This window comes from Protopterus annectens, chromosome 7.part0 (genome assembly GCF_019279795.1).
Source record: "Protopterus annectens isolate FY-2018-M chromosome 7.part0, PAN1.0, whole genome shotgun sequence".
NCBI classification, from domain to species: Eukaryota; Metazoa; Chordata; order Ceratodontiformes; family Protopteridae; genus Protopterus; species Protopterus annectens.
Window position 1 is genome coordinate 920,913,881 of NC_056739.1, and position 26,361 is coordinate 920,940,241.

Here is a 26,361-nt window from a genome sequence, read left to right on the forward strand (position 1 = left end):
AAAGATATCAAGAAAATGCCATGAATCTTTGAGAATATTTGTTTTATCCAAAAGGAAAGATTTGAGCTTAAAGTCTACAAATTTGGCCAATGGTTCAGTCTTGGACCCAGCGGGTACCACAGTGGATCGCAATGGAGGATCAAATATAGATCTGTGGATCTTTGGAATACCAAAGATCCTGGAATTCTAGGTTTGTTGACAGTTAAGAATTCCCTAATGGTTGTAGGTAAATCAAAAGTTACAAAAATGTCCTCCAAAATTAGATGAATGCAATGGTATGCAATATTCACCTCATTACGTGAATCCTCATTGAAGAGCTTCCCATTGTGTAAATAATCCAACATTTTGAAGGAGTAGAGGTGTTAGTCCATTACAACTCCTCCACCCTTATCAGGTTTCATGATACGTATATTGGTGTATTTGGCCAATCTGCGCAGAAAATCCTCATCAAAGGTGAGATTGTAAAATTTTGGTCTCTTGTTTGTTTGACACCACTCCCAAACTCTCCTTTCACGTAATTGTTCAAATAAATGAATGCTAGGTAATAGTAGTGGATTGAAGGTGCTAATTCTCCATAAGCTCAGAGTATTTGAATTTACTTTGTTGGGAGGCAAAATGTATTTTAAATTTAACTTCCTAGTGAAAAGTTTTAGTTCAGTCAATACATAGACCAAACTAGGTTGACTGGAAGGCACATATTTAAAACCTTTTTGAAACAAAGCGCCAAAAGTAGGGGTGACATTTACCAGGGAAAAACTGTACATTTTACATCCTACAAAATTATAAACAAAACTAGAAACAATACCTTCATGCAAATCATCAGGGAAGTCAGGTGAAATTATTTCTAATGCCACCTGTTCTGACAGTTGGTTTTCCAAAAATCCTGCCTGTAACAACCCTCATGGGAATTAGAAGTGCTATTAGTTTGTTTTCCTTTCTTTCCTGTGTCTTTTTAGATCTACAAGGAATATTATCATCACCAGTATGGCCCGGGCATTCTTCAACTGTTAGGTTTTTACTTCAGGTAAAAACCCCAATTAGTTTTCAATGCAAGTTGGGTATGTGAAAGGTCTTCACACTTGTTTCAGTCATAACAAAGAAAAATGAAGTTAATAAACTAATTCTGGGGGGAAAAAAACAAAGTCACTTTTGGGAGGAGACATGGATTTATCTAGGGGGAAAATATTTTTGTTAAAGGGGAGACAGAGTTCACTAAAAAGAAGAGCACTCAGATTTGAAACATGAAGGGGTGCAGACCACCAGAAAAAAGCATTTTCGAAGATTTGAATTTCAGACTTACTAAACTAGCAGGCTAGAACAGTGCTGGGCAAGCTGGTATACTCTGAACTGAAGATCTCACAAAAGTGAGGGACTTTCTTAGTGAAGAACACAGATGCAATGCTCCTTTAAGGAAGTGCAAAACCAGTTGGTACTGAGCCACAGTTCTTCTCTGCACAAGGGCATGATGTGCAAGAACATGAGCCATGCCTGTGGACCATCCAAGACCTAGACTGTTACAAGTACCTAAGGCAAGTCAACAAGATCTATATTGAATCATCAAGCTAAATTACAATCAATGCTCACTATATCAGCCTCAAACCATTGAAAATTTGACAGAAATTTTATAACACGTAAGACAAGTATTTTTGCATTAGGCAAGACCCCTGTGCCCCCCACCTCCCCACAACTATAAATACACTAAATCTTAAATTAAATGGTGGAGAAAAGGAAAAATTCCTTTACTGCACTTGGCAAACACTGTCAACTATGTAAAATAGCAATGTGTCTGAAAAGTGTGAACCCTCCACTCTGCTTCTCTAACACTGCTAACCCTCTAATAGAACACAAATCAATTTATACATTTCAATGTAAAACACGTTTTCAGTCAGAATAACCTGCAAAAAAACTGACCACTGAGGTAATGGATGACATTCTACCCAAACCTGTAACCATTTCAACTAAGCTACATAACTGGCTAAGGGAAAAAGGAGAGACAGAGAGGCACACATTAGATCTGTGATGATGTGAGGTATTGCTAACTACATCAGAAGTAGGGCAGTGAATGTGTAACATATGCCTGCATAGCTAGCTGGAATTTTATACAGAATTATATATCATTTGTATATCAAACTGATTTGTACAGATGTTTGTGTTGAAAAATGTATTTGTAAAGCTGCTTATGTTAAAAAAAAATTACCAACAGTGGGTCTTGACTATATTGTAACTGATTAAATGCATATGTTTTAACAGAGGATACCGGAAGAGAAGAGGTTAAGCTCAGCCCCAGCTAACTTTTAGAAAAATATCCTGAAATTAAATTACCTGATTTAGGCCATAAAGATTGTATCTTGCAGTTCTGATTACAGCCAGAGACTAAATGTCTGTGCCAGAGAATGGTTTATTACCTCATGTAAGAAGAGTGGAAGTGTTTTATAGCTTCCAGATGCTATAAAACATCTCAGCAATGTTCTATGTGTGGATATTATTGACACGTGTGCTAAATCCTGGCAGCTTCTAGTCAAGGGGGTAGTATGGGAACCAGAAGTCATATGACCAGATGTGTGTGATGTCATTTTATAAGCCATCTCTGTAATGATATTTTAATACTAGATGACACTGAAGTCTCAAGGCACTCTGTTTTTGGAACCTGATAAAGAAGGACTCATCACCTACTTCATCTTGCCTTGCTCTAATAAGTGACCAGGGAATAGTAATTTGTTTCATCAGTCAGGGAAATATAGTGATATCAGTTAAGTAATGTTTTTCTGTATTTGTGTGAATCTATTCATCTGTGTTATTTTAATATTTCCTGTGATTGAAACTCTGGTGTTTACTGTAAATAGATATTTAGTATTTTCATGTTCTTTTATTATTTATTATTAAATATGCTTAAACCTCTAATTGTGGCTGGTTCTTTAAAGGACATTTTAAACTTTGACAGTACTTGTATCTATTTGGTGACTCTGTGGCCACTCCTGAAAGCCTTACTGCATTGGACAAAACACTACCAATTGTAGTAATATTAATTTCACTCAGTATAATTGGGTACCCTTGTAAGAGCCTTAGAGTAACTGGTTTTGGAGTGTCTAGTGGCAATAGCTACCTTATAGTCTGGGTAGAAGGGGGTATAGCCAGTAAATCTGTGCCAGCCTTTCCCAAGTGTGCGTGTGTGTGTGTGTGTGTGTGTGTGTGTGTGTGTGTGTGTGTGTGTGTGTGTGTGCGTAAATCAAATCTCAAAGAGCGTATGTGTCAGCTGCTTGGAGCAGGGACATAAAGCATTGGTTTCACTGACAGAGTGCTGGAAAACTTGGCTTGGACACACAACTGAGGACTCAACTCTACAGCTGTGCCAGTGGGGAGTCTCACTGGGGCTGTAGAGGGGGCGATAGAGAAATTCAGACCTTGGACTGAGTGTGTTCCCTGTATGCTCTTAAGAGAAATTATGCTTGATGCAGAGAGCTGCATCTGAAAATACTGGGTGTCTCCATTTTTGTTTCAAGTGAACGTCCCTCTCCATTGTTTGTGGTGGAGATTCGGGCTCCTTGATTACTGGTCCAGAGAGGGGACGTCACAAGGTTCATGAAAGGAGAATGGGGGAGCAACTTAACAATAAATGACAATGTTATTTGTAGGAAATCCAGTGGGGAACATAAGTTATAGAAAAGGTAATGGAAAAAAATCAAATAATGAAGTAGACAAGACAAAACTATGATTCCTTGCATTATATGCACTGCAAAGCTAGTTAAGTTGCAAACTGCTACCTGTATGCTAGCTATTACCATTCTGTATGGTGCTACCCTTTTGTCCCATATTTATGCACTGAAATTAGCCTTTGCAATGTTTGTACTGTTACAACTACTGTTTATTCAGCTTAAATCCATGTAACTAGACTTATTACTCACTGTTCCCAAGTCATATCTGAAAACAGGCAGCCTTCCACCTAATGTACTGAATTGACTGCTAAAGCAAATAATAAACAATATAAATGGACAAATTAGTTAAATACACCATCAAATTCTGCAAAGGCAATGAATGCAGAAATATTTCAGTCCATGCAGCCAGTCAACAGTCAAGAAACTTGTCAAGGAAGGTCATAAGGGACACTGGGATTCAGAGAAGAGTTTTATTCTGCAGTTATCTAGTCAATGGTCTAACAGCAACAACGTATTACATGTTCAATTTATATGGTAATATATATATATATTTATATGGTAAATGTAACTTTGGGATGATAGGGATGAACCTGAACTATTCTTATCTGACTTATTTACGGAACAGATACTCTGACAATAGAACTGTCAATTTTTTCATGCACAACAGAATGCAATGCTAAGAATAATGAAAATCGTGAAAGGCAAGCCAGACATTCACTGCAGTGAATTACTAGGATTAGTACACAATGAACAGAACAGGGGTAGGAAATTCTGGTATCACTGCTTAGCACTCTACAGGGGACCAGAAAAGGCAAGAATTCTGATTCAGTGACACTACAGCCCATTTTTGCATTTCTGACAGGATTTCTTCTGAATAGGAACAGATTCTATGACTGTAATTTGTGACAAATACAGATGAGGTACTTCAAATACTTGGCCCTCTGCAAATATCACTCTCCCTAATGCTCCAATCCATCCCACCCATACCTGCCTGGCACTTGACCGTGCTACTAAAAAAAAATGCCTATCTTTAGACTACAGCTTCAACAGTAACACTAACATGATGAAACACAGTTCCTGTTTATACATGCAATCTGGACTGAGAGTAGTAAAAGGAAATACATTGTTTATACACAGCACAAAGCAGAAGAAAGGCGGTCACACCTTACAAATAACACAACAGCTCAAGAAACAAACTGTAAGTGAAGAAGAACGTACATTGTGACAGATGGTCAAAATCATGGATGCTGAAATACGGTGACTAGAGATACTAATCCTCTAAGATTACCAAAGTCAAAAATGGAAGATTTTTATCATGTATGATCATTCAGGACATGCTGAAGAGGACACGGTGAGAGAACAGAGACACCCTGGAAGATAAATGCACCACATGCAAATTATTGGAGTACCGTAGGTATGACAAGTAAGGCAAACAAGACAAATTAAGTTTAACACAGAAAGCACACAGAACAGATAAGCCACGAAAAAATGCACTAGAAACACATTTGGAATAGATAAAAGCAACCAAGAATACAGACCAATGAAACATGCAAACCATAGCCCCTAAAACACCACAGAATTAGCAATACCAACACATTTGAAACACAGAGGAATGAAACTTAGTAGCTACATCAAAACATATGCCACAACACTTGAACAACAGAGAAGATAACCAATGTAATTACAGTAGTCACTTCAAAACACGTTCTCTAAAAGGCCATTGTATTATTATTTGTGTATACTGACGTTTTCTGGACATAAATTCTTTGCAACTGTTTACCATGTTGAAGTAATACTTTTGATGAATAAATTATCCAGGACAGCTACTAAGAAGAAAGGATACACAGTTGCATCACAAACTCTCCAAGTTGCTCAAGGACAACCGCTTATAACTCGTTTTTTACAGGTAGATGAAAGAGAAAACAGTACAATGCAAAGTGGTGTAACTAAGGTAATGATTTTTTTCAGCTGTGATACAGGATCTGAATTGTCTAGACATAGTAAGGCCTTGCTGAGTTCAATTCTGGCGGCTGCCAATAAAAAACAATTACTTGAAAACGGAAATAAAAATCTAAACTAACTGTATTTGAAGAAATAAATACTGTAACAGAGATAAAAGAACTGGACGAGGGATCTGTAGAAGATGGTAGGAGCAAACTACATAGAAAAAATGGGAACTGTGGGAACAATACATGCAGACTTATTTATTGATTGAGTGATTAACATTTGATTAGAACAGAATAATGTTTTGGAGGAGGAATGAGGTTTAAGGGAAGGCAGGAAATGAATATGTAATGTTCAATAAATGACTGTTTGGAAGACTATATATGATGTATAATGTTTGCAAATAAAAATATGCCAATATGATTTTTTCATTTATATAAATGTATCGTGCCTAGCTTGTAAATGTTAATTCAATAAAGTTTTTTTTCTAAATTATGCTCAAATTTGAATTTGCTTTACATTTTGTTAAACAATACTGGAAATAATAGGAAGAAAATCAACCAATCAAATGGTTGTGACATACGTGGGTTGGGATGTTAACACTGAATTCCTTATGAGTCACCTGAAAATACATAACTCTTCCACATCCAAAATAGAAACAAAAAAGTAATGTCACTTGTGTAAAAACAAGAAAAAAAAAAAAAGAATATGCAGAAATGTCATGTTTAACCACACACTGAAACTAAACACAAAAATTCTAAGCACAGAGCAATAAAAGTTGCATACACAAACTGCATATACACAGACGTATGATGCATATACACAGGATAAAGATTCCTGCAAGCACCATCAACCACCACCACAAAATAAGCTCATCAAAAATAGCAAGACATGGTAAAAAGAAAATAAATTATAAAAAGACTATAAAAAATAAGCAAGGTTAACATAACAGTGACTGATGAAAAAGCTCCTTCACGGAACAAACACACATCCATGATCTTAAAGTGAAACATCAAAATTTAAATGAACACAGAATGAATGTATGCAACACTAAAGACGCAACAAGAAACCTGAAATCATCTGAAAACAAATATAAATACAAAATATAGCAAAACTGTATGTTATAAAGCCAAAAGACATATCTACTGTTCAGAAATTATCCACTGTGGATAATAATGTAACATGTTTGAGGTGTGAATTGCACCCTTGTGACCAGTACCAGAAGACACAAGTAAATATATGCACAAACCACAACTGAATCATGTGCTATACCTATATTATATCACAATATGAGTAAACTGTGCATAGCAAGCATGATTCCAGACTCAACACTCACATTACCAATAGTGTAAACAGGGAAAGGAGGCAGTTGGCCAACAGAAAAAAAAAACATACCGAAGCATGTCAAACTCAACCAACTGGGGGCTTACCATCCCCCAACTAACTATACAAATTCCGAGATTGCACTATAGTGTGGAAAGAGCATACTCCTAAATCTTGGTTGACTACCTCCTTTCCCTGGTTATACTATTGGTAATGTGAGTGTTTGTTCAAATGCAACCTCGGTGTTGTTGTCTCGGTTATTTAAAATTCAGGTAAGTGGCATTTTGATTAAATGAAGTAGACTCATACATACACACAGATATTTTTAGGTTGGGATCTTGTGAATGCTGTCAATTGGTAGCTGAACTTAGTTATAGCATATGCCATAAGATGTTTTGTATTTCCCTTTAAAGTAAGGTTCTTGTGGGAATCAGTACTTTCCCCCAGGTGTGTATACGGATGAAGAGATTTGTTAATAAGAATGGATGATTAGCAGCATATGCCTTTTTGAACTCTAGTTTCAAGGGAATACGGTCTACTATTTAAGATTCCGATATGCCAATGGTAAAAGCAATGTAGGTTGAACGGGATATGATTACATTTTAAAGCAAATGTTGATGTCATTATGGTTATACTGTAACATCATACAGTAATGTATACTTTTAATAATTCCGAAATACGAAATACTTGTTCAGGGTAAAATTTTGGAGTAATCTGTATAACATACGGGGTAGTTTGGAGATTTAACTGGTTGAATATTGTATATTTACTTTAACATTGGAAATTTAATCTTATGAAGAACAAATTTATTAAAGTTCTATGAAATTGCGGTAATAAATAGATTTGTAGTCAATTATTTAGTGATGGGTTTGAGAATCAAGGAGACAAGAAAATTAAACAGTTGAGCAGCAGTAGGATTATCAGAGGATAACAGTACAGGTATAATAGGAATGGGACAGAACTATTGGCATGGACTTGCTCTGCCTTGTGGCATGACTATATGATTAATCCTGGAGCTCAAACTTGGCCATTGAGGAACAAATCCTACCATAACTCTCAACTGAAGGTTTTACTGCTACAGTGTGTCCCACTATTGTCAAGCAATCTCTCTGCATAGCAATTCTGCTCTGAACTTCAGTGTGGGAAATCTTTACTCGTGACATACTTACAGTTCATGATCAGCATGCTGCATTCATCTGCCTTTTTCAGTGATGGAAGAAGTGACTAATCTTGCCTCATGTTCTTCAAGCTGCTTTTATTACTCCAGCCCTGATGGAAAAAAAATACACATTTCAAGAAAAGGCCACATACAACATGTCTATCATTAATTTGAAACACATACAGTTTACATGGAGTAAGAATCAAATTGTTAGCAGTAACGGGTGATCCATACAGAAACTATGGTGAGAACTCCAAACATAAGGGGATTATTATTAAGATGGGGGAAATGCCTTCATCATACTACATCAATGCACATAAAAGACAAGCCAGCAAGAAAGGTATCACTTCATCAAATAAGTACCAGATATACCTGCAGCTTAAAAAATGTGTGTTCTTAAAACAGTGTTCTTTTTTTTCCAACCTGCAGGACCTTCAAGCCACCACCCAGACTTACACCTATATCTTTATTCTTCCTTCCATGTATGCCCATAATGCACATAATTCACTACTATTGGACTGCCAAAGCCTAAGGGAGAATAAGCCTATGAAGGAATCCATAAAGAGCCAAACTGACAGGAACTAACAGAATGGGAGACAGTGGTCCACCACACATATGGTACTAGGTTGCTTCCTTCATTGCTTTAGTCTTAATCCTAGGATGCAAAACTCTAATACTACAAGGAGTAGTATGTTTGAGATTCTGTTTATATTACAGCCCCAAAAGTACTTAATTAACAATGCCAATCATGCTAATAAATGGATGTTAAGAAGCGTGCTGCTGCTGACACATCTCAGTGAACTATAACATCTTAGGATAAAAATTCAGGTTTAGTCCGTGCCTTTTCTCCAACACATCTCTCTCTCTTTAATGACAAGTTTCCACTCACAAACAAAATATTTAGCATAGGTGGCTGACACTCTGCAATTTTAACAAGCTTTATCTTGCAAGCACTGGTTTTACTCCCTCTACCCCTCTTCCAAAACTCCAGCTCAGACACTTTCAGATGGTACTCCTGGGTCACCTCTGAAAGGAGACACTTGAGCCTAATTGGTTTATCTGGATAATTACTTAATAAATAAATACCAACAATTCCCTTATTAAAAATCCAGTAAGCTTAACAGCACTTCTCTTTATTGCTGCTAAATGCTCTGTATTTCATAACAATGATAGAGAAATAGCATGAACACTGCATAGGAACTACCCAGACTATTCAGTTTTGCAAACTCCTCTACACTTAGAATATATTTAATACTACAGCACAAATTCTTTTAATATCAGTGTTACTGATGACCTTGACTTCAGATCTGATTTCACATATTCAGTATTAACTGATCAATGCCGCAGTCCTGCAGCAGGAGCATACAGGATCTAGACAGACCAACAGACCCTATTATAAACAAAATTCTAGTAAAAGAAATATATCTAAAACTCTCTTTATCAAGTTATCATGAGAGATTTGCAATCTTCCCCTAAAATTTGAGAACACTGGTTCTTAAATGGACAACGGCACACACAGATATTTAATACTACAGTCAGGCCAATAAGTCAGATGCCATTAGCTACAAACATGTTTTACCCTTCTTTAAGTTCATCAGTATGAAAGCAGTCTCTCCAGATATTGCTCCAAAATATCCAGCTTATTAAAAATATACATTATTTGAAGGGAAGTAGCACATAAGGTGTAAACTAAAGAGGAAAATTCCACATAGTATGCACATAGGATTCAACCACAGAAGTGCTTGCAAAGCACAGGAATCTGCACAAAAATATCTACAACCCTCCCTTTGTGAATGTATTAAGTGAGATATGCAAAGTTTCTTGAAAAAATAAATAATTGTTTTGTCTCAAAGCCTTTGAAACACCCATTGTCTAACAGGACTTCAGTAATACAATCAGGCAAAAATGCCAAACTCCACTAGCTAAACATGTCTCGCCCTTGTTGGGCCTTGCCAGTATAGTACAAGTGGATAAATTAACCATGGTCTAAAACAGCAGAACTGGGGAATTATGCAGGAAGGACCAGGACCAGGAGGGAGTACATCCTGAATAACTCTCATCCCTGGCAGGCAGGCAGTAAAGCTGGTATACTTTGCTAAAATCTTTAGTCATTTATTTATTTTTGTGACATCAGAGGACTGAGGGATTAGTACTAGTGTGTGTTACAGCACTTGAATGTTCTGAAATTTGGAAAAAAATGAAACATGCAGTTTTGCTGCCTTATGTATGTTGCATTTACAGAAGAAGATAAGGTATTTGCATAATTACTCTGGCTCTTTAAGTACACCTTTCAGGAATATAGATGACAAGTGTATGAGTTTGTTTTGGTATCAGTTGCCTTTTTTTTTGGGTGGGAGGGACAGAGTTCTGTCCATTAGCAAAATTTAGTTGCTTAGGCAACTAAACCATTCAGATCTTCCACTGAAAATATTTTAAGAGCAAAGATTAAATCTCCTACCAAATTTATTTCTAATATATACATTTTTTACTTGCAGGTGAAGTACAAATCATTGTGAGAATGACCTTAGAGGGATGTAGAACTAACCTTTAGGGTCATTGGCTGGCTAAACTGGACAACATTAAGGTGAATCAGATCAATGTAATGAGCTCGAGGTACTTCTATATCTAGATATTCCTGCAGGTATTCTCACAGAGACATGGATAAGGTACAAAGAAATCACTCCCTCCATACCTAGATTTTCTGGCTACCATGCCTGCAGGCCTAATGGAAATTGCAGTGGTGTCTCGATATATGTCAGGAGCCATACATCTAGACTAATACCTAGAATCATAAATGGGGAGCTCTTACAACTTCAGCTTACCATAACCAAAGCAAGCTTCCTATTTAAGTAAAATTCTTAACAATTTTAAAAGAAACACCTATGAGTAAAAACATCTTAATCTTAGGTGACTTCAACTATGCCTTCATAGCCTGGAGCTTCTAGGCCTCAAATACAGAGTATGCTAAAAGATTTTTTGCATCTTCCTCTCTCACACAGGTTGCAGCAGATTCCTAGACAGGCTCAGTGGACAGCCACCATTACCCGTAGAGTCCACAAAGCAAATGGGGAAAGAGACACAGGTTGTCAGATCTTTCTTCTGACTCGCACCTACACAGAAGTTAGATCTGCATCGTACATGCCTTTCGAGTGTGGGAGGACAGCAGTGTCTCCTGAGAAAATCCATGCAAACATAAGGAGGCCATGCAGACTACACACAGAAGGCTCCTCAGCTGAGAACCAAACATGAGCTTCCTCTGTCATGAGGTGGCAATACTACCCACCGTGCCAGTATTTTACATACACAGAAATCCCCTGGACCAAACAGCCAGCAAACTTACTAGAGGATGAAACATTCTTGGTCTGGTCCACACAAATATGGCCTCTACCTGATTCACCACCCCAGTCTCTCTCTCAAAAGTTGGATATGGATAACATGTTTACTTTGAACAATAAAAAAATCTAATACTCACCACATAGCAAGTACGGTAATGAAATCCTTAAACTTGGGGCATTTATTCTCAGAACTACCCCTCCCATAACCAGTGTCTCACTATTTAAGGGCTACAAAAAGGCAAGCATTATACAATTATATGTAGATGATGGGTTCTATTCCTACACCAGGTATATGGATTGCTGGCTCTGCAGTGCAACATAAAGGAGGTGCTGCACCTCTAAGTGTGTTTTCCTTTGGATGAAACATCAAACTGAGGACTCATCTGCTTGAGTTTGTGGTAACGCTGGTAGATGTAAAAGATCCCATAGCAGCTATCGAGAAGCGTAGGGAAAGTTTCCAGATGCCGTAGCCAAACCCCCCCCCGCCCCATAGTATTAAAGTCCCACTTCGGGTTTTCCCGGAAAAGGGGCCACTGGACTACTGGGACTAACCTAGTTGACAAAGGATAAATAAAATAAAATAAATGAATGAATGAATGAATGAATGAATGAATGAAATATCCAAATTTACACAACACCCCAACTCCAGTTCCACTGAATCAGTAACCATCTGCCTTAAGGATTTTTACATCAACAAAGATAAATACATAGATACAGCAGTCCTAAAAAGAACCAAATACAATGGAAAATTTAAAAACAAATCATCCTGGTGGTTAGTCAACATAAATAAACTTTATAACAGGAAAATAAAATTCCTCACTCTTTACAATACCACCAGAACTCCTCACAAGGACAGTATGAAAAATATCATAAAAAACTCAAAGTGCTGTAAGTATCAGGATAGCAACCTATGAACAGAAATTAGCATTGGAGACAAGGATAACTGTAAGTCTTTCATTTGTTATGTTAAAAAACAAAAAAAGCTAAGAAATAACGTACAAGATTGCTCTGAACTTTCCATAAGGAGATCTCCTCACTCCAGTTCAAAAGACACGGCAAAAATACTACCAATTAAGTTTTATCTTAACTTCTCCTTGGAAACCCCTAATCAAGCACCACCCATTCGTAAATCCCTCCGTCGTACCAAGGAACGTGTTCTTAAATAGCATTCTAAGAGAAATAATACTTTCTCTATGGGTCCTGATAATGCACCAGTTTGTCTGTTAAACATGCTCTTGCCCAACCTCTACTTAGATTGTTTAACCTAAGCTATGTCCCCACCATGGACCCTGGAAATTATACACCTATCAGCTTTATGGGTCTGATCTGTAAGGTCATGCTACAGATCATAACATCTCAATTATGATATCAAGAATCTCATTACACTTGACCTACAACAATTTGGTTTTGTCAACGGTAGGTTAGGCCTGTTAAATCTTAACTTCTTTGACAGGGTCATTACCAGTTAGTGGTTATGGTGTTCTAATGGTCAACAATGGCTGGACATGGTGTTCATATAGCTTATCTTGATCTGCCCATTACATCTGATAGAATTCTAGTATGTGTTATGGTAAGGAAGCTATCTCCTCTAAATGTTAATCCTTATATGAGAAGATGGAATGCAAACTGGTTGAAGGACAGAACACATGTTGACCATGTGGCAAGTACCTCTTCAAATAGTGTGAAGGTTACCAGTGCAGTCTCTCAGTGACCTGTGTCTGATCATCTCCTGTTTGACATCTATTTCTCACCTTAAAATTGAGAACCATGACCTAAGGTTACCAGTGCAGTCTCTCAGTGACCTGTGTCTGATCATCTCCTGTTTGACATCTATTTCTCACCTTAAAACTGAGAACCATGACCTCAGGATGCCCAGGTTTGCTGAATGCAAACCGGCACTCATCATTAAAACATCCTGCTTGGTGTTTTAACACTTCAAAAATAACTTATCGCTTGTTAATACCTGATGTATGGACAGCATAGTTGAAATGAACAATAAAAGTGTAATACTCACCACATTGTGAATCATAAAAGGATTTCATGACTACATTCACTATTAATTGCCACAGTTTTCATCTAGATCCAGGGGAGTTGTAGTTCCCTTATATTCAGTGCTTGTCAGACCTGTTTTGGAATACAATGATTCCACTGGTACGTACCTCACCAGGCATGTCCAAAAATTGAAAAGCCCCATACTTTCCTAACCAAGATCATCTCTGGTCACAAGAACCTGAGTTACCAAGGAGAGGCTGGAAGCTTGCCCCTGCACCCTGTCTTACAGGCTCCTGAGGGGAGATCTTTATGTACCTTACCAATCCATTGGTGTTTCTGTGATACCTGACATCACTTTTCATACCAAGTCAAATTGCACAGCTAACACTAAAAACCAGAGATCTAAACCTACATCAGCAAATAAATAAACCATGGTGGAGAGGGAGAGGTTCATCACTTTGCACATTCCTCTTTTATGTAATAAACTTTCAATCAGTTAAGCAATGCGATTCAATGTCTTCCTTCAGGCATAACCTGGAAGAAGGGATGGCCCTCCTCAAATGTACCCTGGGAACAACTGGACTCTCCCTACCTGAGAAAGTGGGTAAAGCCTGAGGGTGGGTATTTGGAAAGATGTTCATGGTTATTAAACTAATTAGCCTTATAGAGGTTATGAATCTGTCTAAACTTCTGTATGGTACAAAACGAATTTATGATTCCCAGTAGGTAAAAACTCTACATATGCTCTAGAAAATGGGTGCTATTTATATAGATAGGAGAAGTGTTTGGCTAGGACATTGGAGAAAATTTCCTTCTCTTTCTCATAACTGCCACCACCTGAACCACTACCAACTCAAGCATGTAGGACTCCTGGTTTAACATAAACTCCAAAGGATGACACCACAGCAGCAAAGCTCCTGTTCCCCACATTCACCTTTATTTATGACTATTACATTTCTGTCTTTTTTCCGTCTTTGGTTTCAGTCATAACTCCACACAGAAGCACCTCTCTGTTAGTATTCAAAATATTCTCTAAGACGAAAGGTTGCGGGTCTTCAGGCAGGAATGAAGACATTTGCCTTGCTGTTGAATTAAAAATGCCCTGTTCAGGGGTAGGATAAAGAGGTTTGAGGCTACTAAGCTGCACAAGAAAAGAAAACCATGGTTATCTTACACAGGTTGCAGCAAACAATGGACTTGTCGTATCCACTTTTGCTTCCAGAAGCACTTTCTGAATCACTGCAACTGGAAGGAATACACCAGGAATCTCAGATCCACAGATCCACGGTCTTCAGTCCTCAAACAGGCATAACATTGGTAACACTTTAATCCTAGCTGTACTGACCACCTTTTTGTTTGTTCTGGAGACTGCAAATGATCATTTGAGTTTGACATCCTTGTAATACATACATCGGTTCTTGATACCAAGGAAACTGCAAAACATCCAGCTTCCAAGTGTTTTTGTGATGAAGTACGCAACAGAATCTTAAAACGTGTACGCTTAGATGAACTGCAAACAGATTTGCTTTGTGCATACCCAAGTATTTGCAAACTGACAACAGACTGAGGAGATCTTTTGTTTTTTGTTGATTAACAGACATCTGCCTGCACAGAGAATTCGCTCATACATTTTGTTCTCCTGGAAGATAAATTGGTATCAGTAACAAGATGCAATGATAGATTACCCTTTACCAGATTAATAATATTTCTTTCAAAGCACATACTTTCTCTCTCTCTCTCTCTTTGCTGAAGTCCACATATCACTAACAGTGCCTGCACTGAAGACCGCCCAGATGAAAATTCTCCTGAAATGTCTCCACAGTTCCTATAACGGGTCCCATTTTGTATAGCAATATGGTGGTTTAGTGGAAAGAGATCTGCCACACAGCTCAAGGGTCCTGGATTCTGCACTGATGTCTGGGTCAACATATGTGTGAAGTTCTGCATATTCTCTCCTCTGTCTCTCACCATGTTTTTACTTAGGTGCTCACTTTCTCCTCCCTCCTAAAAAAGTGTGGGTTCACTGGCTACACTAACATCTCCATACACATACTGAATTCACCATTGCCTTTATGATTTGCATAATGATTGTAAAAACGTCAAAGGACCAGCGTGTTTATCCAGTTAAACAAATACATTTTGATGTGATTCTAGCTCTTTTACTGAGATGAAATAAGTAAATAAATACTGACATGAAGGTATCATTCCTGTGGAGACCAGTAGCCAAGCACCAAAAATATAACCTGAAGAATCGACTGCTGAATATTGCTGAGGGTTTAGAAGAAGCATATCAATCCTACTGAAAATTGTTATTTATTTGTTTATTTACATTTGTTTACCGGGTAAATGTCCAACTGGGCAACATATCTCGTTTTCAGTGGAGACCTGGGGAGAAAAGCTCCAGTACATACACACAGTTATACAACAGAAAGAAGCAGTAAAATATGGTTACATATTTATACAATTACTTACATCTATAGGATCAAAAACAGAGTAAAAAATGATTACTAAAGCATTTTGATTATTATTTACACACCTTACACACTTACACTTTCTTTTTTTACTTAGAGGGATCAAATGAAATGTGGTATCCTTATAAATGGGGGTATGAGATGATGTTGAGAAGCAGACACATAGGATAGAAGTAGAAATAACAGGTTAGTCTGCAGGAGAACAGGAGCATGTCCAGTGAGTCAAGAAACCTTGTTTTAGGGCCTGCTTGAAATTATGTGCATTACTGATGGCTAGTATATGCTGAGGAAGAGAGTTCCGGTATTTAGAGATTTTGCAACTGAAAAGCTGTGTGGATTCTACCACCAACTATATTTCTTTCTCAGCCTTTTCAGTATTGGAATTATGGCTTCACAAGATTATGTCCTCTGATTCTGGACATTCTTCAGGACCCATTTAGATTTTCTGATGTGCAGTGTCACATGAGGCACTGTTAAAATGCAGGAAGATATGGGTCTCAGAAGTTTGCTGTATATTCCTGTTACAACTGATGATATAATTATTCCCTCAGTAAAACTGATCTCTTTTTACCTTGTCTTGTGATAGAAAAGCTTTACTCTGTGTTCACTGCTACCCCTAAGAGATTACTATTTTGTTTAGAATTAAAAATTCTTGCACTTTAATATTCTGCCTAGAGGCTGAAATAAATGCAATCATCATTATCCATTGTTAAGAGATTCCCAAGTATAGGCCACCATCACATAACCATCCAGAAAGGTGAAAGCTGTTTTTTGTTTTCTCTAAATACGCATACACTGGAGCTAAACATTTGGTAAACACTCTACTGATAGTCCAAATAGGAGAACTGCAAACTACAAGTCAAATTCTATTATTTTGAACCTAAAATACTTTCTGTGAGATAGTCTGACTGCGTGGAAAGGTAGGCATCCCCATATTCAGTTCTGCCATACAAGAATATATGTATAGATATATTATTTCATCTCTTTTGCTTACCAGCCATAAGGCCACCTGCAACCAGTCTGTTCATTTGTTTCCCCAAGGGGCAAGTTTGCACAACAAAATGCCATCACTAAGTCGGCCATTACGGTTTGTCCTGGTATGGCCCTAATACCTCCCCCCCCAGCAGCCGACATAAATGCTTGCATGTACGAGTGCCTGGCCTAGGTGTGCATGTCTGTACCAAGATGTGCCATGAATGCTATGGCTGAAGTTGGCTTGGCAGAGTCAAGCACACATCCCCAGTTCACAAGCTGCACATTAAGCACTTTTTGTATTCCATCAGCTGAGCTCACTTCCCCACCCACCCCATGAAGACATGAGCCATTAATAGCTGCTCATTCCCATCCTCTCTTGCTCAGCTCTGACAACGCCAAAGCCAATAGCTAATCTGGGTCATCTGGGCTGTAGTTGGGGCTTCATCCCTCTTATGGCAAAAGGCCTAAACCATCAAGCCTCCCACAACTAATCAGCCCATTCATTTCCCTGTATGGCAAGACCTTAAAGCAGGAGGTGGCCATTCAGGCAGTCATCAGGGTTTTTCCTGGTATGGTCTTAATCCATTTCCAACAGACGATAGGCCCATATGCATTATGTGAGGCCCTGCTATGCCCTCCTATGTGTCGACTGCTATATCTATATCACGGCTTGGCAGAGCCAAGCATATATCCTTGGTCTACAAGCTGCATACTGTGTGCCTCTTCTTCAGTAGTGCTTTCATTCCAGCAGCTATACCACCCCCCTCCCCAAAATTGACAAGCCGATGTGGAATGCTCATTCCCACCCTCTCTTATTCAGGTCTTCCAGTGACAAGGCAGCTAACTGATCTCAGATTGTCAGATCTTCCACTCTCTATGCCATGGAGCCAGGATTTTCCCCAGAAAGGAAGCATGTTCTAATAAGAATAGTATAGTTTTTACAGCTTCCACTCTGGACTTCTTGTTTTTTATGAGCTCATATAAACTACAAAGATATAACACTGGTCTCCATGTTATGCTTCTTGTGAACCAAAAACATGCATGGAGCAAAACCTCATTTGTTTTGGTGGTCTGAACCTGCTGTATCACTTTTGATAAGAGTTACTCAACCAGCACAGCTCCTTGTGGTCCTGCAGAGTGGTGCTAGCAGCAGAGAAACGAAAAGAGTGACTGCTTTCAAGATTTAAGTATAATTTTTCTGTTACCATCCGTGCGACCATCCTTCCTCGCCGAAAAGCAAGTTTAAACTGATGATTTACTTGCTCTAAGCCTGTTTTCTGGGATTTTACAATACCTGCACTTGTTTGTTCGCATTTAACTGTTGAGGCTGCCCACTCAAGTACGCTAGCCTGTGTATTGAATTTACTGTACTTCTCCTGCTGCATTTGTGAAAAAAAGAAAAAAAAAAAAAAAGTATCCTTGTTTCCCACCTCTCCTAACCTAGAATAGTCCCTTATACAGGCTTTGCTGCATTCTGGACTTTTGAATAGTTCCTGTGTTGCCCATTTCCTTACTTGGATAGAAGGAAGTTTCTTTGCTCACCAGTGGGAGTGGGGAGCCTTGAGCAGCCTGTCACTGAAGGAGTGACCTCAGCACAAGAATCTTGTAGTTAATTGGCCGTTTTCAGCCATTTCTAGCTCTTTAAAGTTCCCTGCATAAAAACCCGCTTTGGCATGTTTTTTTCGCTTATCCTACTCAGCAACAGCTCCTCGTGGTCCTGCAGAGTAGTGCTAGCAGTAGAAAAATGAAAAGAGTGATTGCTTCCAAGATTTAAGTATAATTTTTCTGTTACCATCTGTGCGACCGTCCTTACTCACCAAAAAGCGAGTTTAAACTGCTGATTTACTTGCTCTAAGCCTGTTTTCTGGGCTTTTACAATACCTGCACTTGTTTAAAGTTTGTTTGTTTGCATTTAACTGTTGAGGCTGCCCACTCAAGTGCGCTAGCCTGTGTACTGAATTTACTGTACTTCTCCTGCTGTTTTTGTGAAAAAAAGAAAAAAGAAAAAAAAAAAATCCTTGTTTTCCGCCTTTCCTAACCTAGAATAGTCCCTTATACAGGCTTTGCTGTATTCTGGACTTTTGAATAGTTCCTGTGTTTCCCATTTCCTTACTTGGATAGAAGGAAGTTTCTTTGCTCACTAGTGGGAGTGGGGAGCCTTGAGCAGCCTATCTGTCCCTGAAGGAGTGACCTCAGCACAAGAATCTTATAGTTAATTGGCCGTTTTGGGTCATTTCTAGCTCTTTAAAGTTCCCTGGGTAAAAACCCGCTTTGGCGCGTTTTTTTCACTTATCCTACTCAGCAACAGCTCCTCGTGGTCCTGCAGAGTGGTGCTAGCAGCAGAGAAACAAAGAGAGTCACCCCTGGGCTTTTGGATATTGGCGAAGGCTCTTGCCACCCCCATAGTGCCATTTTTAGGCAAGGCTCAAAAGACAACCCCACCTCCATAGACAACACAATGAATAAGAAACGAAGGGTAATGCTGTTAAATGCCAGAAGTCTAAACCTCAAGATGCACGCACTCGAAGCCCTCCTTAGTATGGAGAACATCGATATCTGTGCAGTGACAGAAACCTGGTTCAAGGCTCCAGAGAGCACCCCAGCACTACCAGGTTATACCTCATATCATGCTTTTCGGCCCCAAAACTCGGACTAAACCACAAAAGGAGGGCGAGTATCCATATTTATCAAAGATACCCACACCTCCAGGTTAGTGGCGTCGCGCGAAGCATCGGAGACCATCCATGTGCAACTAACAGTGGGCAAAACTGCTTTTCAGTTTGTAGCATGTTACAGACCACCCTCTCAAAATCAGGAATCCCACTTGGCTTTCCTGAAAACACTGGAGAATATAAAGATCTCTCCAAACACCATTATATTGAGTGACTTCAACTACCCAAACATAGACTGGGAGCATTACTCAAGCCCCAACACCCTAGCCCAAAGGTTCCTGGAATTTATAAACTCAAATGCTATGGAACAACTAGTCACCACTCCCACAAGAGGGGAAAATACACTTGACCTGATCATTACCAACATGGGGACTCTATGCTCCATACCAGAGGTATACCCCTCATTGGTGAGATCAGACCATAAATTAATCTCACTGGATATCCACATCCCGACCCCATGCCCAGCCCAGAAAACCATAGTGAAAAACATCTCAAAAGCGAACTTCACACTTCTCAAAACCGAGGTGGAATCCTTCAAGTCCCCCGGGCCAGAGAAAACTACAGCCCAAACAGCAGAATCCTATATAAACGCATTCTATGGACACCTCCAGGAATGCATGGATCATGCTATCCCAAACAAAACCAAGACCCAATCTTCCAAAGGCAGGCATCCAGTCTGGTAGCCATAAATAAGCTGTACAACAGAAGGAGGAAGCTACTACATGATAGAGCAAAATCCCTAAAAGGGAAGGCATCTCTGACCAGTACTAGCAAAAAACTACGATCCCTCATAAAATCCACAAAGGCCAGCTTCGAGAGAAAAATTGCACAGGACACTAGAGAAAATCACAAGGCTTTTTTTAGTTATGTTAGGAACCTGGGATGCAACTCCCAGATATGCTCAGAGTTGATCCAAAATGACAAAAAATACACTGAACCCACAGACATTGCCAACATCCTGGCAGACAGGTTTAGTGCAAACTCCCCTCCCCCCCAAAAGAGCAAATATCTATCCCAGCAGAGTGCTACCTCCCTAACGTCTCAGATGCTCAGGTGAAAGCCGCCCTCTCCAAAGCAAAAAAACACTGCATCAATGGGACCAACGGTGGCCCGGGTTGCGTCCTACATGAACTCCAAGCAGAACTAAACCCTCACGTAAAACTGCTGTACAATCTCAGCCTTACTACATGATATGTACCCAAAAATGGCATACAGCAACAGTGGTCCCACTCCACAAAGGTGGTGCCTCTACGGACCCTGGAAACTATCACCCCATAAGCCTGACTAGCCTAGTCTGCAAGGCTATGGAAAGGATCATCATGGAACTCATAAACATAGACATTGGGGACATACAGACACTAGATCCTACCCAATTCGGCTTTGTCAAGGGCAGTTCCTGCCTCTTGAACCTGGTCGACTTCTTTGAAACAGTCACCAAGGCCATAGATGAAGGGAAGGTAGTCCACACAGCCTACCTGGACCTCGCAAAAGCATTTGACACAATGCCCCAACTCAGGCATCATAGATAAACTATCCAGCTTAAATATAAACCCCTATGTCACAAGATGGGTTGCAAACTGGCTCAAAGACAGAACCCACAGAGTCAGAATTGCTGGAGCCATGTCAGACTCGAAACCAGTTACAAGTGGTGTCCCACAGGGCTCAGTCCTAGGACCTCTCTTGTTCAGTATATACTTTTCTGAGGTACAGGCTAACACGGGAGGGCTGTGGCTGACCAAGTTCGCAGATGACTGCAAACTGGGCACTGTAATTGACTCTCCAGCTGACACGAGCATCCTTCAAAAAGGTCTCACAGAGACGGATAACTGGTGCCAGAGCCATGGCCTAAAAATAAATGCCAAAAAGTGTATAGTCATACCCTTTGGCAAAAACAAATTGCCCACAAATTACCACATAGGTGGTAACCCATTAAGTACGGAGGAAGTAATTAGGGACCTGGGAACCCAAGTTGATAGTAATCTCTCCTTCGACAACCACATTGCCAAAGTGGTTAGAAAGACCTTCTATACAGCCCACCTTATCATGAAAGGATTCACATCTAGATCAAGGGAGGTCATCGTGCCTCTTTATTCATCCCTCATCAGGCCCATAATAGAATGCAATGCCCCATTTGGGATGTACCTTACCAGACACCTGCAGCAATTAGAAAGACCCCAAAAGTACCTCACAAAGAGGATCAAGGGACTCAAACAGATGCCATATGCTGCTCGGTTAAAGAAACTCCAGCTCTGCATACCGCCTACTTAGAGGCGATCTATGCCTGCATATAAAGCTATGTACAACCCAGAATTAATGGACATGCTCCACCTCAAAAAATCCAAATCCCTTAGAGCCACGCGCTCGAGGGACTTGAACCTCAGCACAGAAATAAATAGGACATGCTGGAGGGACAGATTCATAACCCAGAGGCTCCCTTCGCTCTGGAATAGAATCCCAGTCCATGTCAGGCAGAGCCCCTCACTGACTCTCTTCAAGAGAAATCTTGATGAGTGGATGGGGGATCGTAGGTTTACCCCGGGGATTACTTCTGTGGCACTACTAGACAGAGGTACAGTAAACTAACCTTAAAAAGGGCACAGTAAACTCAAAATCAAAGGGTGGTGAAAGCCAATCACACTCTGGCTAGGCTTATAAATGCCCCAGGGCAGATAGCCTAGTATGAACCTATGAACCTATGATCTTATAGTAGCAAGCATCTGAAAAGCTGATGTATGAGGCACTGTACAAAGGGAATTGCATAGGATAGTTTGAACATTCTTTGCAGTAGTGATCTGAAAATATCTGCCGAACCCATTTGCCTGAAGTAATATCTTATCAAATTGTGGTGTAAAACTGAAAACTACCTCCAAGCAAGATGGCTGGGGTGAAGAAACCATATGATCAAGTCAGAAAGATCTCTGTTGCTATTGTTACTGCTGCTAGGTACTTCTCTAAAACAATGCTGGAAGATTAGTATAAAGTTTGTTTTTGATTGTTGTACCTCTGCTTCCCAAACAGTTTTCAATAAAATGGCCTTTGGCCAGATTAACATTTCTTAGAATACCAAACAGCACGCTCGCGGAAAAAGCTGTTCAACAATTCAAGTCTTTCATTGTTTTCTTAAAATCTGTTGAAATCCATTAAAATCTCAGCATCTAAATTGCTAGATAAGTAATCAGTTTATACTGGAGAATCCGACCCTTTGTGTCTTCTGCATGAACTTCAGTTCTAAGTCAGGCAATTCTTAACGTTGCTGCAGTTTTTCCATTTTTTTTGCCTTCATTAACAAGGACAAGACTATATTCTTCAGTAACTGACAGAAAATGGAAATCTAATATAATGCCACATAAAATAAGTAATTAAAAGTTTTACTAACAGTGGAAGACATATTACCCATTTTACATGTTATGTATTGATTTATCAAGTTCCTGCCCATCAACAAAAAATATTTCTACAAATTTTGCAAATCTTCCCCAAAGCTGTTGCATTAAGCAAGGGAGTGAAGGTGCCTGAATAAGAAGATGAAGACAAAGATCCCACAACAGACGGGCTTGTAATCTATGTGTTAAAGCATTCTTGAGAGGACTGCCATTGAAATCAGATAAAGAAACAGTCTTGTGGACTCAGGCTTTTCTTGTGTGAATTCCTTCTCTTCAGCCTCCCTCACTTGTAGTGGCATTTCCTCCATTTTAACTAAAGCTTTTCTCTTAATAGCTAATTATCTGTACCCAGGTGAAAGGTTTACATCTCTCAGCATTTTTGTAGTTAGTATGGTTTTAAAACTTTCAAACATGTACTTCTTATTTTTTTTTTTATGAAATCAAGGTTCAAAATTACTGATTGTGAACAGTGGACAAATGAAATACATACACAGTATGGCCACCTTTGGGGACTGCATGTTTATTATACAAGCACTTCTTAACAAATAGTGGAGAAGACACCAACATGAAGTCAGACAATGAAACAGGAATCCTCACACAACCAAGTTTTTCAAAAAAAGACTTCTCCAAATTGTAAATATTTTTCATCATATAAAAATAAGGCACACTTATTAACTATAACTGTACATCCAGAATCCCATAAACTAATCACAAAATGGGGAATGCAGCAGTCCAAATGGCATCACAGAATGACTGTAACATACTTATTGTACGATAAGGACCACATAATAGAGGATTTTACAGCTTAGTTATATGTTAAACATGCACACATTGTATCAATACCTTCCGTGCAAATCTTGTGCAACACACGACACACACTGAAACTTATACATACATGAATATCCACATGCGCACTACACATGTACACAAACATGTGTATATATATATATATATATATATATATATATACACACACACACACACACACACACACACACACACACACACCATCTGCCGAGTACCTTGAAAATGAATCCTTATAAATGGTGATCTTCCTAAGTAAAGATTTTTTTTTTTGCTCTCCCTAAGCAACTTCAAACCTCAAGTTCTGTCTACTAATCACCTCCTTATTCCTTTCTCGTAAGTGTGAGGACATGGTGGCAGGTCTCAAAGGCCATCACAATGTATAGCTTAGCGTTTGCATCACACAAGAGTATCATCTCCAATCCAAAATCCAATGTGCAGTGATGTCGATGTGGGAAGCATGCATACACAACCACGATGTGCACTCTTGATTATGGACACAAGTATGCCCACTTCCTGTTCACTAAGTGCCTGCTTATTGCAAGAGGCCACGCTTTCACTGGGAAACAAACCGTCAGTCACCTCAAAAAATCCACACCAATACTTTTGACAAAAGAGACATACCAATGGCATGCAAACATGTTGGAGGGACAGGTATGTATCGCAGAGAATCTCCATTCTCCAGAATAGGCCTTCCATCCATGTGAAGCAGAGTCCTTCCCTAACCCTGTTCAAGTGCAACCTGGACTTGTGGATGGGAAATCAGAAATTCACTCCTGGTCTGACACCTCTGTCTTTGATGGACACAAGCAGTTGTTAAATCACACCCTAACATACACACACCCCCTAAAATATCCTCTAAGGTATAAGTCAAGGGATACAATTGAGTTTTATGGCTAAGCTTATAAAAAAACCAGTGGTCGTTAGCCTAGTATACGTCTATAAACCTATAAGATACGCAACCAGCTGTATGGCAGCAAAAGAAAATTTCATTAATGCACAAGACTTTTGATGCATTTAAAAACAAAAGCTGTTTAGCTGAAAGTTCAGTTGTGAGAGTTGCACTTGCCCATAACAGTAGATGGTCAAACTGCTTATGGCTGGAGAAGCCTTTAGACAGTATGTGTTGTTTCCCTGCCCAGGAAGCAACACTCAACCAGCTTTTAAAAGCTCTGGCTGCCCCGCCACCGTCACTCTGACTGCTGATTGGCTAAACTCAAGGAGGGAACTCAGCGGTCAAAGTGAATATTTCTTCAGGACTTCTTGTCCATAAAGAGAGAGATGGACACAGACTTACATTCCTGAATCAGAAACGTAATACAATATAAAAAGTAGAAACACACGCAACCCTACTTTTTACCTCAACAACAGTAGGGAACATCTACTGTTATGGGTAAGTGCAACTTACACAACTGTAGTATGTTCATCGTTTCCACTGTTGCAGTTGTCATTTGCCTTTAGGCTTTATGGGTTGATTACCAAAGCCTATCAAACCAAGGACGACAAAAGATATGGATCCAGGAGCCCCTGGAGAATGGTCCTAGCAAAGCTAGCCCTGGACTTTGAAAAGGAATCCAGTTTGTAATGCTTTGCAAAAGGATGTTCAGAGAATTATGCAGCTGCCTCTAGAATGCCCTTTCCAGTATGCCAATGAAGAAGAGAAGGCTCTAGTAGTGTGTGCCTTTATAAAGCCTGGAATGGATTTGCCATGTTGGGATTAACGAAAGGCAATAGTGGAGGACAACCACCTGGAAATTCTCTGTTTATACATATGATGTCATTTTTTGTCCCTTGATAAGAAATAAATAGCTGATCAGCTTTTCTATTGGAATTAGTTCAGTCAAGATAATACCCGAGCTGCCTATGCATGTCCAGAGTATGCAAAATCCTTTCTCCCGTTTTTTAGGTTCTGGGTAGAAAACTGGGAGAATGATGGTTTGATTGAAAGCAAACTCTGAAACCATTCCGGGTATAAAAGAGTGATTTATTCATAATGTGACCCCGTCTCTCAGGATTTTGAGGTAAGGTGGTACACCCACCATGACAACTTGCAACTCAGATACTCTTCTTGCAGTGTCAGAACAACAATGAGTACAGTTTTCCAAGTCAAGAACCTTAAATCAGCTTGATAAGAGGTTCATAAGCTGAATATCCCAAGGAGGAGCAACCTGTTTGCAAGGAAGTTTCAGGTGTAAAATACCCTTCAGAAATCGTTTTACAACAAACAAAGAAGAAAGATGATCCATGGGCAAACATGCTGAAATGGCCAAAAGAAGAACCTTTACAGAGGAATAAGAAAGGGCAGAGGAAAGCAACTCACAAATATTATAACAGAGGCACAAAATCCCGGATAGGACCTCTGGTTACCGGTAAGTGGAAGTGATTTTCTGGTTGGTGCCTTACCAATATATAATTTTCTAGTAGATGGCTTTCTTGCTCACTTTAGTATCTGCTGCAAGTCCTCATGAAACAAGTGCCTAAAAGGCATTAGAACTGAATCATCAGCTGAAACCGATTGAGACTAGGGTGTATCAGACTCTCTCTCATGTGAACAGATCCAGTCGAGGAAGCTTGTGGTAATTACCGATGTCCAATTCCTTAAGAAAGGAGAATCAATATTACCTGGGCCAGAAGGGAATTACCACAATGAGTT

General features: G+C 39.3%; 1 long non-coding RNA gene across 1 annotated transcript in view; it reads right to left on the minus strand.

Moving 5' to 3' along the window:
• The window catches only part of LOC122806790, a 1,681,281-nt gene that overhangs the window by 1,168,040 nt on the left and 486,880 nt on the right, over positions 1 to 26,361 (minus strand). The window contains exon 2 of the long non-coding RNA XR_006365555.1: positions 8,090 to 8,189. This is a non-coding gene — a long non-coding RNA (uncharacterized LOC122806790). The remainder of the gene's footprint in view (positions 1 to 8,089; positions 8,190 to 26,361) is intronic.